Genomic DNA, 16,856 nt, shown 5'->3' with positions numbered 1-16,856 from the left:
AAATTCAACCCTACCCCACAACAAAGTATAGAGAGTAAACTTTTCAGAGGCATCTAAATTGCTTAGAGTCCCATTGACTTCTAAAGGGACTTAGGTTCCTTAGTCTCTTCTGAATAATCATGATTGTGCAATGAAATCCATGGGGATTGGGGAGGGGGAGAGGCCTGAATAGTGGCCACAGCTCCTCCAATATGTCTGCTATGGCGAGTTGGGACCACTGGATACATACAAAGATAGATCTTGTGGCCTCTTCTCCTAGGGCTAGTCTACACTTACCTGCCGGGTCGACGCGGTGAGTTCGACTTCTTGGAGTTCGAACTATCGCGTCTAATCTGGATGCGATAGTTCGAACTCCCCGCGCGCTCCGGTCGACTCCGGTACTCCACCACTGCAAACGACGGTGGCGGAGTCGACCTTGGAGCCGTGGACTTCGATCCCGCAGCGTCTGGACGGGTAAGTAGTTCGAACTAGGGTACTTCGAGTTCAGCTACGCTATTCACATAGCTGAACTTGCGTACCCTAGTTCAACCCCCGCCCTTAGTGTAGACCTGCCCCTAGCCAGCCCTCTCTACACTGACCTATATGAGGCTGGTGTTAGATACGCCCTATTGTGAACAGAGTGTTCTGAGGCCCCTCTGTACACAGCCCCACTATGGAGCTTAAGTGGCCTGGAGAACCTTGTTGGGCCTTGAATTTTATCAGTCAAGTTCCTACTCAGCCAGCCAGATTTAGAAGGACAGACTCCAAACAAACTGAATTTCAGGAGCTTTATTCAATTTAAGAACTTGGAAAGTTCTTCATTCACATGGTTTGAAATTCAGGATCTGACATTTGTTCCTCCTTCCCTAGCTGATATGAGAACATTTTTGCTGACAGCAGAATTGGTGCTAAAACTATAGCACACCTCTAGTTTCACCATTCTGTTTCAGGTTAACTAATCCATCAACTAAAAGGACATTCATCTAGAGTTCAATGAAAGTTAATGGGCTAATATACAGTGTCTGACACTTTGCTATTCAAGTCTCAGTGCAGGGTCAATGCTATTCAAGTCTCAAGTCCCAAGCTAACTTTAGTGTATGCCTGGGGTACAGAAACACTAGTTTATTTGTTTAGGCAATAATTGTCTCTTCTGCCTCAAGAGAGGCCTTAAAATTGCTTCTATATTTAGAAACAAGATTGGTCTGTTAAGGCTGCCTGTCACAAAGTTTCACCTCTTTTTAGAACTGTTTACTCCCAATACCCCATTTCCCAGTTTTGTCTGTTATGGAGTTTGATTGATGAACATGCATCTGCTTGACACAGAATCTTTTATCATATGCCTGAAGGCAGTACAACCGCCACTTAAGGTTTACAGAGGCATTATTTGTTAAAGTTTTACTGCCTATCTTTCTGAATCAACATTATGATTTGGTTTAATTGTCCCAGATTTTTGAAAAAAAAAAGTGATTGCAAAAAAAGAATTTAACAATTAAAAAAAATATAACCTACAAGTCCACTACTTCACTGATGTATGGCTATTCAGTTCTTATAGAAATCACTCAAGTAACTGGGAGCTGTGTGCGTATCTGAGGTTAAAACGCTACTTTGTTTTTGCACTGTTGGCTAGAAGATGGGTAGCATGAGCCACTCAAGCAATGTGGGTAAATAGAGAAGCACAGTATCAGAGCCAACTACTGAGATATTGTGTCTACAGGAGAGTGAAGGAGGCCATATGCTTTAATGGGGCCTGGAGGAATTCATGCAGGAGTAACAATTGCCACACCCTTTAAGAGGGTGAGGTACGCATTTTATTCAGCTGGTATTGAAAGGTTTTAAGACCAATTTTGAACCCCTGTAGGTACCACTAGTTACAATATGACTGTTACCACCCAGATTTGGTGCAAGGTGCAGGACTCTGGTAGACACTCATTAATAAGTACAAAGGTGACCTAACTAATATGGTCCAACATTCCCCTTCACTTCACTCGTATACTCAGTAAGTTAAAATGAGAATGGAGCGGGATGCGTTTTTGGGATTATTGCTTAGAGATCTGATAAATCCTTAGTTGGACTTAAAGAGTAACCTTGGCAAATATCAAACGCAACATTCAAAACTTTAAGAAATTATGTACACATAACCAGGTCATAAAATAGGGGGGGTTGTGCAAAAAAATTAGTCTGAATGAAAAAGATTAGACTATCAAAATTTTCTATGAAAAAGCTGATTTGGCAAAAAACTTGAAAACAAATATTTTGGGCCACATTTCTACATATTTCAATTTGGAACCACCACTTTGGTATCTCATGGATGTTGTAGTTCATGTGACTCATACTTCCTTTCTCCTCTATAAACTGACCTCCAGAGTGGATTACATCTCCCATTATGCACAATGCTGTCCCCTCCTAATAAGAAGAGGCAGTTGCATAATTGGAGTCCCTGGCCATGGTGCATTATGGGTGGTGTAGTCTGTCTGGGGAGGCCAGCCCATAGAGAAAATGGGGACATGAGGAAACTGAACAACAGCTTCCCTAAGGCATCATGGCAGAATATCTGAATTGAAATATTCTCGTTTTCAGGCATTTGGTTTTCTGATTAAAACAATCAAAAATTCAACAGAAAAATACAATTTCTCTAAAAATTTTTGTTTAGACAGAAAATTTGACCAGTCCTAATAAGTGCACAAACGATACACAGCACAAAATACACATATGCATGCTAATATATGGCCTCTTTAAATGGCATGAATACTTTCAAACTTACTACAAAAACAACTTGAAACAGATGTTAATAAAAACAGATTATTTAATTTAATTTTACCTATATGAGAATAGCCCTTTTAAAGAAAGGAGGCATGCTGGATGACAGCATCAAACTAGGTGACAATCCAAAATGAGTCTGAATATCTTGACTGCTAGGGTGTGGGCCCAGTGTTCTCTCCACACTACCAATTTCTTTTCATTCCTGTTTGTGGGAGGACGTGCTGTGGAATGGACCTATTTGTCCCTCACACCACTATCCCTGCTGGTGGGAAAGGAAGGCTGCCAGTGAACCAGCTCACATAGGTGGACTGAGCCACCACACGTTTTCCAGGCTCAGTAATTCCTGCTTTCCTCACTCTGATAGCCTTGGCATCTCCTTCTCCTTTTCAATCTTTTTATATAATCGGAGCTGCAGATGGGTCCCTAACCAATGATGACTGTTTTTTATTTTTGTAAATGGGCTGGGATGACCTCCACTTGGGAAGACTGCTTAGTTATGCTGAGGATATAATACACTCAGATCAGGCACAGTCTCACTGACCTGGCTTAACTTCTTGTACCCTCCTGTCAGCTGCAGTTTCTTGTGCATGTTTACTTTCACTCAATGTCTCCAGACTTGATGGGGGAACAGAGGCTGTTTTCAATATTGCCACAATAATATGGAAGAAGACGGTGCAATCAGAGAGGACAGGGCACTGAATCAAGATTGAAATGCAATTAACTGTCTGGACCCATACATGCTATCAGATGGAAAACAAAGGTAGTATACAGAGTCTGGTGAATTAAAAGAAACAAAAACAGAATTCCCACTGAGTTAGTATCTTACTATCACTACAGAGATGGAAATTCTGGGCCAAACTCTCAGCTGCTGTGCAGCAGCATAACTTAAGTGAAAGCAATGGACTTATGCTGATGTACATCAGCATAGTTTTACTAAAGGCAAAGAACCTACGTCAATTAACAACAGCTGAAGATCTCGCCCCATGTATCTGCAAGACATCTCGAATATCAAACCCACTTGAAACAGTGCTACAAATCTCCATAGTCCAAACTTCCCTTTGTAGGCCTCTGTTCCACTTTATCAGCTTGCCACCAATGTCATTTTTTAGTGTTTCAGTTCACATCCAACATGAATACTCTCTCAGTTGGGGGTATTAAGATCAGAGGACAAACTGTTACTGAGTGTCACACATTAACTGTATTAAGATGTTATGCTACAAAACTGGCTCTAGATGGTGGAAATTTTAAAATAGTTTAAAGAATTTGAGTTTCTACTTAAAATAATTAACATGTGGGCAAATTTTGGGGTGGAACTTTATTAATGAAGGTGACAAAGAATGAATTTAGCATAGTTCAGACTTAGTAAAAAATGTGTGTTCTGAGCTGAGACAGCAGAAATATTTCTGATTTAGAGGGTGATGGTTGTTATATACTAACATCAGCACTCATAGGAAACAGCACTTGTTCGGAGTAATGTAAGTGGGAATGTCCTTTTCTCATTAGATTCAGTCCCTAAAAAGGAAAGCTATTAACAGTAGCAATCGCACAGAAACTATGCAAAAGATGAGTGGTATGTTTGTTCTTTCTACTCAGATTTATGCAAATACATTTTTCTGTAGGAGTTTTATTCCTGGAACATTTTGCCCAATGTCTGGGGTCAACAGAAGAGCATTCTGCTGTGAAACTCATTTGGATTAAATGAGTCCACTTCATGAGAATTTTAGTTTGACTCCATATTAGGTTCTGTCATCCCTTCAGGTCTGGGAATAATATACATAAGATTTGCATAAGGCATAAAAATATGCACTGATTTCTCCTCAAGAAGTAAAATGTCAGTTCGGAATAAATTACAAAGAAATATTTCTATGCAGGGCCCAAACCTAAAGGGAATCAGGACTAGGATCCAGAAAGCATTTGAAAATGCAGCTATAGTTTGAGCTGCCCCCTTTTTTATGCACAATTAAATCTTTAGGTCTAAATTATGCCTTCAGAAGTTGCAAGACTTCTGCCATTTAAGCCACTTCCAAAGTGGGTCTAGAAAATGCCAAGATTGGACCTGGAATTAAAATCAGAGGCACATTGAGCAATTTTTAAAAAAGTGTCAAGGATGACATCATCAGTATCAATTATAGGATGAAAAGTATGTATTGTGAGATTTTGTGATCAGGCTGGTAAACTCGAGGCTACACTATAAAGCTCAAAATATGTAATTAATGCATGACTTCTTTATCATGTGATTTGATTGTCCAGCAGAATGCAATGAGACATTCTGCACTGATTTACACCCATCACCATCACAGGTTGATTTAACTGGGACGTACTGGGTGTAAATCAATGCTGAATTTGTTGCTCTAATATGAATATATTTCAAATATGTATAAAAGCTTAAGTGTTCAAGCTGTTTTTTAATATCTGAAACAGAAAACAGTTTCCCAAAATTCATTTCCAGATGCAGTACATTATTCATTGTAGCAGTCCGTGCACACTTGCCCCCTCAAGAGATGCCAGCACTGAAGTCATCCAGCTTCAGTTTAGCTCCTGGGTTTTCCAGGAATTCTCTCAGCCTCCAGAACAGTTCAGTTGCTAAGGTGATTTAGCCCTCTGGCTAAATCACAAAAGCCCATCGCTTCCATCATAATCAAAATCCAAAAGACAGGACACCAATCTTCCATCACAGACTTATGCCAAGCACACAACAGTCTTCAGTTTTCCTCTTTCTGGGGTCAGCTTCCAGTCCTTTGTGGGCTCTGGTTAGTCCCTAGTCTTCCTCCCTCTTAATAGCAGAGGTCACTGCATCCTCTACCAGCCTTGGGAACCCAAAACAATTGGGCTACCAATCCTATAGCTCAGACCCAAACTCGCTCTTCCCTTCTCAGAACCTCTTCCTATGTACCAGCGCCCTCTTAGGAGTGTCTTCTCCCTCCGGTCCTTTCCCTTGCCTTGATACAGGACTCAACATTCTTCCACTTTGGACAGAACTCCACAGCCCTCTTCTCTTGGGCTGTGATCCTCATTAGCTTCCCTAGCTCACCTTCATCAAGGAGCCCTTCTCCAGACTCTAAGTTTCACCTCACTGAGTTTCACCATCTTTTATCAGCTGAGTATTATGGCCACCTCACTAAAGCATCTGGCTCCTAGCTTGACTGCTGGTCCTCCCATGGAACATCTATTCTTAAAGGGCCAATCCTGGGCCCAGGATTCACCGCCCTTAAATAGAACAGACCACCCTGTTACATTTGTTGTTTTTTTAAGGCTCTATATTTTTACTAAGAAAAGATTGCCAGTTTCATAGATAATACCACATACTATTGGATGTTGCTGTATTTTTACTAATGGCAATAAACCCACTAATGCTATTTCCCATGGAACATTCTTCTGTCTTTCATTTCAACTGCTGTTCATCGATGTCCTAGAAGTAGTACAGTTTAGCTTATTTGTGGTATTAGGAAATCTCCCCATGCAGATTATGCTAATAAATTTTAGATGATCTGTTCTCAGAAGCAGAAGAACTGCTGCCAAGAAGGAGAAGGGAGGAGAAAGCTTGTAAAAGGAGGAACTTTTTTTTTAAAAAAAAAGGTTCTTTGTTTTGAATGCTGGCATAGTTATTAAAAAGGGTTGAATTTATGTTCTTTGATTAAATTTCCTTAGATGTACCAGAGCTGGCATGCTCTAAATGAGGTTCAACACATTTCTGGGCCCTCAAAGTAGCTTTATGCAGATGTTTGGTAAGGCTATTGCATGCCATTCAGCAAAGAAAGTACCATCTTACATGGCTGTCAGTAATATATGCTTACTGTGTTCTAGGGCAGAGAGTGGATGAACAATAGGGTATTAAAGTAAGTTCCAAGCAGACTTTTTTGGCTCTTTACTGGTAAAACATGTCCCTCCATGTATTCTGTGATAGGACATCATATATTGTGTTTATTCTCTGGTTGCCAAATCTATTATTCCCCCACATAATATTGGCTGATTTGCATATAGCCAATGAGAGAGACTTTTAAAAAAAAAATCTCATTAGTCACTCCCCTTCCCTTAACCAATGGTTATGCTACTCTCTGCCCTTGAAAAATGTCCACAGCTGCTCTGCTAACTCCCCATCAGAAATATTTTCCACATAATTAAACAGATTTTTTAAAAACCTTTATTTTACTGATAATTGCTTTTCTAACTGAGCAGTATGAGCTTTTCTGAGCATCTTCAGCACAGAGCCTCCTGACCTGTGCTCACGTCTGTGTCTGCCAGTGACTGATGGGCACTAATGTGTGGAAGTGCCCATCTGGTAGAGTAGGCTCTAGTGTCACAAAAAGCTATGAATTTTCCTTCAGATTTTAGCTCAGTCCTACCTGCTTAGGAACATACATTGCTGGTATAGCCAGGCCAGCTGACCCTTCCAATGCATCAGGCAGAACCCTCCTCCTCTGCCTGCCCGAAGCCAGTGCTTTACTTAAATTCTGCAATTCCATGGGCTGGGACCATTCTTTTAAACATCTCCTGGTTACCTGTGGTTGGTGATTTATTGCATATGGTATAGAGTTGATTTCTTGTGGATGGTGGAATGTTGAATAAAGTTCTCTGAATGTACCATCACTACTTCATATATTGAATGCACCAGCAGGTTTGCACATAGCAACTTGTACCTCTAGGGAGTACTGTGGGCCAAGAACAGCACAGGAACAGTTGGATTAGCAACTGTTGATCCCACCAGTTGCCAGGTACCACAACCGCATGTGAAATCTGCCTGCTGGAAATCCCTGATGCTGAACACTCAGCTAATTTCAGAATTCCAGGATTGGTGGGGCAGCCAGAGCTGGGACAACATTCCATAACTTCTGAACTATCCACCCAGTTGAAATCTTAAAGTTGCCTTTATTTTAAGAGTGTCCATAACTGAGTACTCCCCTTCCTTGTGGCACAACCCAATGACTACCTTTGAAATAGCTTGAAAACACACATTGCTTTGATTGCTAAACTTCTATGTACAGAGTATAATACATCATCCATTTCAAAACATTTTGTGCCTAGCTGGTTTTCAAATTGTTTGCTCAAATCCAAATTTCTTTGCACTAATTAACCAGTAAAAATGGTTTAAACTCCTTAAGATGTTCTTATTTCTAGACTTTCAAACATGTGATTCAGAATTGGTTTGGGATATTTTTTACTAAGTTCCAAACCAGAAAATAGTCACATGTTTTCTTTTAATAAACAGCATGAGATGTATACAAATTATATCCTAAATAAATTTACTGAACCATATCCTGAGATAAAGAACAAAGGTCAAATAACAGGCCCTAAGGAAGAACTTGGAAATATAAGGGTTTGAGGAAAAGCAATTCTCAGCCTCAACTAATAATTCAGGGCATTAAATTCCATGTAACTGGTTTATGGCTGACTACTGCAATGTGTCTGAGGGATACACACAAGGAGTTGGAGCTAGGATTTGGCTTTATTACTATAATATCCTGGCCAAGACATGCAAAGTGTGCTGTTTGTACAATGACACATTTACGGTCCTACTTACAGGCAAACCCTGTCCTCCTTAGGGAGGAATGCCTCATAGTGGATGTCTACACTGCAATTAAAAACCCATGGCAGGCCCATGCCAACTGTCTTGGTCTTGCAGGGCTTGGGCTGAGAAGCTGTTTAATTGTGGTGTAGACTTTCTGGCTCGGGCTCTAGGACCCTGCAAGGGTTTCCACCTCCACCCTCCCATGGGTGTGCCTTCCATACAACTACACATGTTTGTTTTAAGTTTGGGGTAGTTTGGAAACAGAATGATGTGGTAACAAGTTGACTAATGTTTTCCATCTTTCCAGTGCTCTTTAACAGTTAAAAAAAAATCACTCTAAACCTAATTTACAAATTAGATTGTATATTATTAGAGGCAGGGAATGTGGCTTAATCTAGGTTTGTAAAGCACCGTGTACTTTACAGAACTACATAAAAGTGTCCTTAATGCTATTTTGCTCAGATTTAAAATATATTTAAACAAGACTGACCAATGATAAGTCAAAAGGCACAGGCATACCTTGCAGACAAAGTGAGGAGGCCTTTTGGAGATCTAGGACCATGTGTTCTGCAGCCCCTTCAAAGTAGTAAGCAGCATAGAAGAGTGCTCCTCTACTCCTGCACAACTCCTGTTCCCAGGGTTCAGGAGATCTCTGATCCTCAAGGGATAGCCCTCTTCCATGGCTAGCAAAACAAAAACTCTTCAGACAGAGGAGTGTGAAGTGGGAGCATGATCAAGAGCGGCACCTGGCTAGGGCGTTTCAGATTTCCAGCACAGAAGCTAGTAGTAGTCCCACTTAAGAGGACAAAGAATGGTGTCCCAAATGGGAACCCTGCATCCACCTCTGCTGCTTTTCAGAAAGTTCTGTCCCCTCTACCAGCAAAAGGTGGGTGTGGGAAGAGCTAGAGACTCCACTCCCTTTTGAGGGAATGACAACTCCATTATACGTAACAGACAGACATGATACAAAATGGCTCTATAGAAAGGTCTTTGAAGATTGAGGAAATTTAAATAATTTCCAGGCATCAGTCTCTGCACTCAGACCCAATTTTATTTGTTTTTACATCACTACAGAGGCTCCATCTTGGCTGAAATAGGGGAGGGACTCAAGGAAGATGTGCACCTATAGAACTCCACATTAGGTCACCCACACATACATGTTCATGATTATCTGGCAGTGGCCCTGCTTGCAGACATGAACTCCTTTCTGGCACATTCCTGCTCTTGTCTCCATTCTCTGCCCCCTACTGTGCTGCATCACAAAATGCTGCAATGCCACATCACACCAGGATATCTAGGCCCATGACAACAGCCACCAGAATTAGGCTGCAAAGGGGAGCCAGCCAAGCTGATTTAATACTGCACTACAGGTCAGCAATCCTGAGGGCCAGTGTACATTGTAAAAAACTGTCCTGATGGATCTGTCCAAGTTTATTTGGCCCAGGTGTTTTAGCAATTGTGGCATACCAAAATATTTCACAGGGCTCAATGGCCTCTTAAACTCATATTTCTACCAGCTTTCTGGCAGTCTAGAGTTACTCACATTCCCTATGACCCTTTGTTTACTTAGGTGTGTTTCTTTGTTTCTGCATCCAATTAAACACATTTAAGAAGGGGATATAGTAAATTTTAAAAGGCTGGTATTGGGAGTTTCTCACATTACCACCATGTGCACTACTGACACCCTGGTGTACACCACAGGAACAGATAAACGTATGGTGTGAATGATGCCCCTAATGAATGTTTTCCCACATGCAATTAAACATCTCTTATATGCACTGTATATCATATGGTAGGTCATTTTCTCTCTCACACCATTAGAATACGCTAAAAACTAAAAATCCAGGGAATTCCATATATCCTCTATATATCCACCAAACTTTCATCTATTGGGGTTAAAGACACATCCCCTCCACAAGAGTTTATACACAATACTTAACTCTGTCTGGTAAGTCTGAACTCCAACAATAGGGTCTTCAGTTGTATGAGAGTAGAACCTGCAGACACTATTCCAATTTAAGTCACAAATATGGAGGCTTCTTCTACTATTATTGGGAGCGTGTCAGAGGAGATCATAATATAGTTGGTGTGGATATGCATCATCTCCACAGCAATAAGAAAGCAATTAAGCAGGAAGATGTGTATTTGCAAATTAGCAGTTAATAAATTTCACCAGCCAAGGAAGAGGGAACTCCAGCAAGCAGAAACTAGTCACAAAATGGCCACTTTAGGTCAGCAGCTGCTTGGCTGGAAGATAAATAAGTGGTTCACCACTCAGGAAATATTGTTAATCCCAGATGAGGACAGCTGTGTTAGCTCATATTGGAAATATGAATAGAATGGTATAGGCAAGATAAGAGGCTGGTCTATAAGCAATCGGTGGTGGAGATACAGGCCCAGAGCTTTTTTTCCACAAAAGTTTTCCATATTTTCGACAAAACTGGAAAATGCAAATTTTAGAGGGGTTTTAAATCAATTTTTCCTTTTTCAAACCCTTTCCCCCCACCCTTTTCATTCTTCTCTTCTACCCCATTTTCTGTGTTAGAGCAGAAGAGAAAAAACAAAAAAGAGTTGGGGGAGGGGAGAACAGGAGAGAAAGGGAAAAAAAGAAAAAACATGAAACTGAAAAAAAGTGAAATTTTCAATTAAAAGGTTCAAGAAAATTTGAATAATCAAAAAAATCATTCATTTTCAACACCTGTGGGATGAAAATAACTTCCACATTTGTGACATTTTTTGCAAACTTTTTTCCATTTTTCCAACAAGCTCTAACAACAAACTTTCCAAATTTCTAGAATTAAATTGTTTTATAAGGAAATGTATTTAACATCTTACTGTACTTTCCCTAAAAAGTTTCTTGCTTTCCCCCTTTCAATAAAAAGTATTTGTTCATGTCTCATTAACTGCAGAATGGATTTTAAATTATAAAGGTAACGAGACCTGTGAGTCTTCAGTGGTGCTCCTAAATTATAATAACCTTTGAAAATTAGGCTGGCAGATTTTAAGACACTTGTGTTGTCTCAGATATTGCTTTTGGGCACTGGATTGCAATAGCACCCTAGTATGTTGTAAGGAAGTTAGGTATGCTGGCGTCTTTTACAGAAACTTTTTCTCTATAGGCACGAGTGTTAGGAAGCAACTCTTGGTCAGAGCCGGGATAGCACTGTTTTTTCATAGTAAAAATTGTACATTATACTCCTATAATTTAAGTATATAGTAGTATATAATATCATAGGAAAAGGGACATTCCTAGATTTCAAAGGAATAACTCTTGCTTTTTGCCCTTGAATGTCCCAAGATATTGGGCTTTAAAATATTGACATTTTTAGAGATGTTTTAATTAATTGTAATAGTCTCCTTGTGAGCCTTTTCAAATTGAACTCACAATGCTAAAGCAGCTTGTTGGTAGGAATGAAGAAATATGGAAAACAAAACAACAAACAACAACAAACTCCTGAAGTTGTTTCTACAGTTGGATTTCTGCACACTATGAGACATATACAAAATACATGATAGTGTGAAATAATGATTGTATTGGTGCTCATTTGAAATTACCTGCAAAATGACCTCTGTCCAGTTTCACATCATCATGGATTTTCATTCATATATATAATGAATTGCGGGGGGAGTTGTATCAGTGTAATACTGTGTAGCTATTATGATGTGTGCACTTACAACTTTTTAAAATATCTCAGTCTATGAATCCAAGCGGTTGCACTGCTTGGCTGAAATGCCCATTATCCAGCCCAATGTGTAGAGCTTTCACTGAGAAGTCCCTTTATCCACTAAATGAAGATGAATGCATAAGGAAAGAAACTTGCTGTGATCCATTTCCCAAAAATAATCAGAGTGAGGCACGCAACCTGAACATTAGGGCTCTTAGTGGCTGGTTTGGATTGAACTGAGGAAGGCTAAGGAACCTTGGCTGCTTGCACTGAGTCATAACTTTTTAAACAAGGCCCTAAGTCAGAGCTATCAGTCCTGAGCTGCTGTTTTCCTGGCTCATGATAAGCCTGTCTCTTTCTATCCCAGGCTTGGGCCTGTGATTTAACATAGCAATGACAGCAATTGCTAGCCGCAAAAACATCCTTAACAACTCTTGTCTAATACAAATCACTTATTCTTTTTGAAAGATGAGTGAGTCATGCAAGTAACAGACGGCACATTAAGGCTACATTGTTATAGTGTGCTTTAATTAGTTATGTGGCATATAATGATGTGGGGTCAAATAATAATTTAATTTTTGTACACTATCCTTTTTTGTACATTACTACTGGACCACCCTCTATGATAAAGGATCTCCCAATCACATACAGGATGCTTACTGTAGAACACCAGGAAATTGATTATTTTCTTTCCACAAAGACTCTTTACACATTTTTTAAGTCTTTTGCATTATATAAAAATGACTTTGAAAACTGTTGCCTAAACCTTTATAAAATATCATTGGAAAAAAGAAAACAGATGCAAACCCCATGCTATAAAATTAAATGAGCCTTTCTAGACAAAGTATAACATAGCACTTAGCTATTAATTTTTACCTCTGCATCATAAATACACAAGACTGCTCCTTTTTATTTCTCTACATGTAGTGAAGTTGGCTCCTTGAAGAAAAACCTTGATTTTACTTTAGTTATACCAAATAAATATAACAATTCCCTGATAAAAGTAAACCTCTAATGTTGCTCCAAATATGAGATGGATTTACTTTAAATAGTTAGCAAAGCAGTATCTAAGGAGTTATCATTATTAGGGGGAAAGTTTTGTTAAAAATGAAAACATCCCACTCAGAAAATAAACCTCCAAGAAGAGGAAAAGTCTACAGAAAATTCTACAAGTTCAGCTTCTTAGACTTTCTACTGAATACACCTTCCACAAGTAGTAGCTTGTAGCCTTGTAGACCTGCAAAGGTTTGGAATCCCCACTATGGAGTCTGTGATCCTGTTTAGGGCTGGGCAGAAAACATGTTTCTGTTTTACCTTGAAGTTTCAAAATTGTTTTTGTTCCCCTGCAGAATAGGGACAAGACATTCTGAAATTTTGCACAAAAAACACAACCAAGAGACCCACCCCTGAATAGCCAGTAGCTAAAGCACTCACCTGGAATGTGGAAGGCTCCGTGACAAATCCCTACTTTGCCTGATTCAGAGCAAGTACTTAAACCTGTCACATCTCATGTGAATGTATTAACTGCTGGGTACACAATTGTTTTTACTCTCAATCTCCCCAGTTGGAGTTATTTCACATTGATAAATAATTAAGTATTCACTGGGGCCAGCAAGAGATTGATTCTATAGCCTGATGGTTAGGGTATTTAGCTAGGATGTTACTGATTTGATGCAGCATCTTGAACTCAGGTCTTCCACATCCCAGGCAAGTATCCTAACCGCCAGGCTATTCAGGGGGAATCTTACTGACAATTTTGGTCAAAACTGATATGTTTCCTCACAACATATCAGTTTCAACTGTAAAAACTTCCACTGAATTTTTTTGACCAGCTCTAGGTCCACTGAAATCCAGGAGTTATGTCTATGTAAGGCTGGTGGGATTGTGTCCTTTATTTCAACTGTTCAGCTCTTATATTCAATTTATTTTTAGCATTTTAATATGCTCCAAAACAACCTTGGAGTAAATCATGAAGCCTGGAGCTATAAATATATTAAGTGTAAAGACTTTAGATCCTCTCATCCTATTGGAACAGGCCTGGGTAATGTGATTGATAGTCTCCTTCCAGCAATGGATAATTTAAAAAAAAAAAAAAAAAAAAAAACCCTGTCCTTGCTGATCATGACCCTGTAACTGGCTGTGCATGGGGGAGACCCCTGTGCCCTCATGGTATCCTACTGAAGTCAACAGGTCTCTGCATGCATACGGGGGTTTGCTTGTACGAAACCATTTGCAGGACTAATACTGCTGTTAGATCTGTGATATCACTGACCCTCAGGTGTTAGTGATGAGTCTGTAGTCGCTACTGGGGAGGGATGAGGTGCTTCTAGAAAAAAGGCCTTTGCAAGTGATTGTGGGTACTTGGTTGACTTCAACTGTGGGGCTCCAGCCATGGCATACCATAGGATTCAGCTCCCTCTCATGAGGTTTCTAGGGGACTATAGTACCATCTGTATGCTGATAATATGCCGTTTTCTTTTTCCTGCTCATTTGACTCATGGTGAGCTGTCTCTCAGCTACCCTATCGTCTAGCCAACATTTATATTTGGATGAGACTCAGTGGATTAAAACTCAGCTCAGATAATGAGCCTTGAGTAATTGCACCTCCTTCTATGTCTCTTCCTCCTGAGTACAATTGAGCAGAGCAAGGCAGCTCTTGCTGCCTAGGTTTAATCTGCAGCTGATAGTGATAATTTTGCCTTTATAAGGACTGGAAGCTTCAGTTCACTTATCAAATATTTTTTTTCCAACTCTTCAGTAGCATTTCCATAGCTCTTAACTATACCTCATTATGAGAGTTGTGGCTCTTACTGTAAGACCTAAATGCCTCTCTCTGGCATACACATTTGGTGTTCTCTCACCTGTGGTGCTGTAAATTTGCGTTACAAAATGCAAAACAGTAACACTGGAGTTGCAGAATATGTTATTTAGGTGAAACATCTATTTGCCATCATAAATCGTCATCTTTCCCTATTGCTTTTCCTGGCTTTCATGTTCAGTCTTTGTCTCACATAGCTTCCAATATCTGGGCCTTGGCAGGCTGAGAGCTGTGCAACCATGTATAATAAAATGCCAGTGAGAATTTTAAAAGTTCAGCATTTCAGTGTCATCCTCATTAATGCTGGGTTTTTTTTAATCATTGCTGACAAACTAATGAAGTACTAAACTAGGTTTGTCTTAATATTAATCAAATTGGCAGTTTGGAGTGCTTATCGTCTCTCCCATTTGACTTATAGGTCTTGTATTTTCTCTGTCTACAAAGGAAGACATGGCAGTAGCATATTAAACTAGAGCTGAAAGTCAATTGGTTAAATTCATTCAAACACTCCTTATTGTGGTATGTTTTGCAGGTTTCTGTTAAAGACACATTTATTTGTGTAAGCCTCATCAGCTGAAAGATCAGAAGTGATGAATTAATTTAGTAGTTAAGAGGGTACACCAAAAACTAATTGAAGAGGATTTAAAATAATCTTCAGCTTTTCTGAGGATTTATACCAAGATGAAACTTGGATGCATGGTGGCAAAATATAGACACAAGATCCAGGAGAGAGGATTAATGCTAGGGCAGCATAGATGCACATATTATAGAGCTCCATGCAGCTTCACAAGGAGGATCAAATGCCCTTTCCACCAGCAGGAGTCTGGTAGGGTGAAGTCCCATGATGTCTGTATTCATAAAATTATGATGGTCTTGGTACATGACTGGAGCTCTTAGGGGCTACTGCAGCCTAAATAAATAATAATTTGTTGATTGTAGTTATGGGATTTCCACAGGACAGTTGTGAATATGTTTTCAAGGCATGAAAGGACTAGAAATACAACTCATAACCACTGTATCACTTGCCCAGGAATACCAAAAGAGGCCTCTGATTCTTTTATTACACTGAAATTGCACTACTCCAAAAGTTAATCAGTTAATTAGCAGCCAAGTATGACAAGTTTCTTCCTCTAGTGATCTCAGGCCTGTGACAGGATATAACTTTTAGTACTAGTTGCTGTGTGCTATATTGTATACAACAGAAGTGGGCTTCAAGGAACTTTCAAATTGCCTTCTTGAGAACTGCAGTGTGTTGCTGAACAACTTCCAAAGAGCATGGACCCTGATACACGAAGGTATTTAGGCACCTAAAATCAAGTTTTAGCTCCACAGTCCTCCACAAAATTCCTGTGGTGCTCCAGCAACAGTGTATCTTGGCTTAACTTGCCAGATGTGCACTCTCTTTTTGTAGCTTGTTTATTATTATTTATATTGGCAAGAAAAAAGATGAATGAGCCAGTTCAGAAAAAAATAAGAAGTGACATGAACCTTCATTCAGAACTAAGACTAATCCTAAATAGGTCCCTTTTGTAGGTTTTAAACTGTGTGTGGGTATTAATGGGATATGACAGAGAGGATGCTGAGGGGAAAAAGTTTGGGGGAGCTAGAGAGAATAGGGTAAAAGAACAAGGGGCAGGAGGACAGACTAAAAATGTGTTAAAAGATAAGAGGGCCTAATTTGGGGTAAAATGGTAAGAGGACATTTATACTGCTGGAGGCCTCCTGGTACTGTCAAGGAAGGTCTTTGTCCACCCAACTTTGTCAGCAAAATTTCTCCTCTGGCTTTGATACTGGACAGTGACTGGTCTCCCAGCGAACAGAACAAGAAGGATTCTGAACAAACTGCTAAGCACTTCCAAGGATATTGTAATACGTCACTGCCATTCAGTTGACTTATTAAATTCATAGCAGACATGCAGGATAAGGAAAAGTGGTTTAGATTATCCCGAGGTGCCAGAGGAGTCAACCGAGGACATGTCTAGAAAAATTAAGCTAACAAGGCTACTAGAAAAAATGAACAGCTGAAAGAGGATAATGCCCCTGTTTTTCTTCCTACTGCTCCCACCCATTATTTAATTTATTGGATTATGTAGCTCTACAGTTTTAAAAGGCAAACAAAATTGTGTTC

This window comes from Mauremys reevesii, linkage group 5 (genome assembly GCF_016161935.1).
Source record: "Mauremys reevesii isolate NIE-2019 linkage group 5, ASM1616193v1, whole genome shotgun sequence".
In the NCBI taxonomy this organism is placed as follows: domain Eukaryota; kingdom Metazoa; phylum Chordata; order Testudines; family Geoemydidae; genus Mauremys; species Mauremys reevesii.
The sequence above is the reverse complement of the archived record's forward strand: the minus strand, read 5'-3'. Positions refer to the sequence as shown.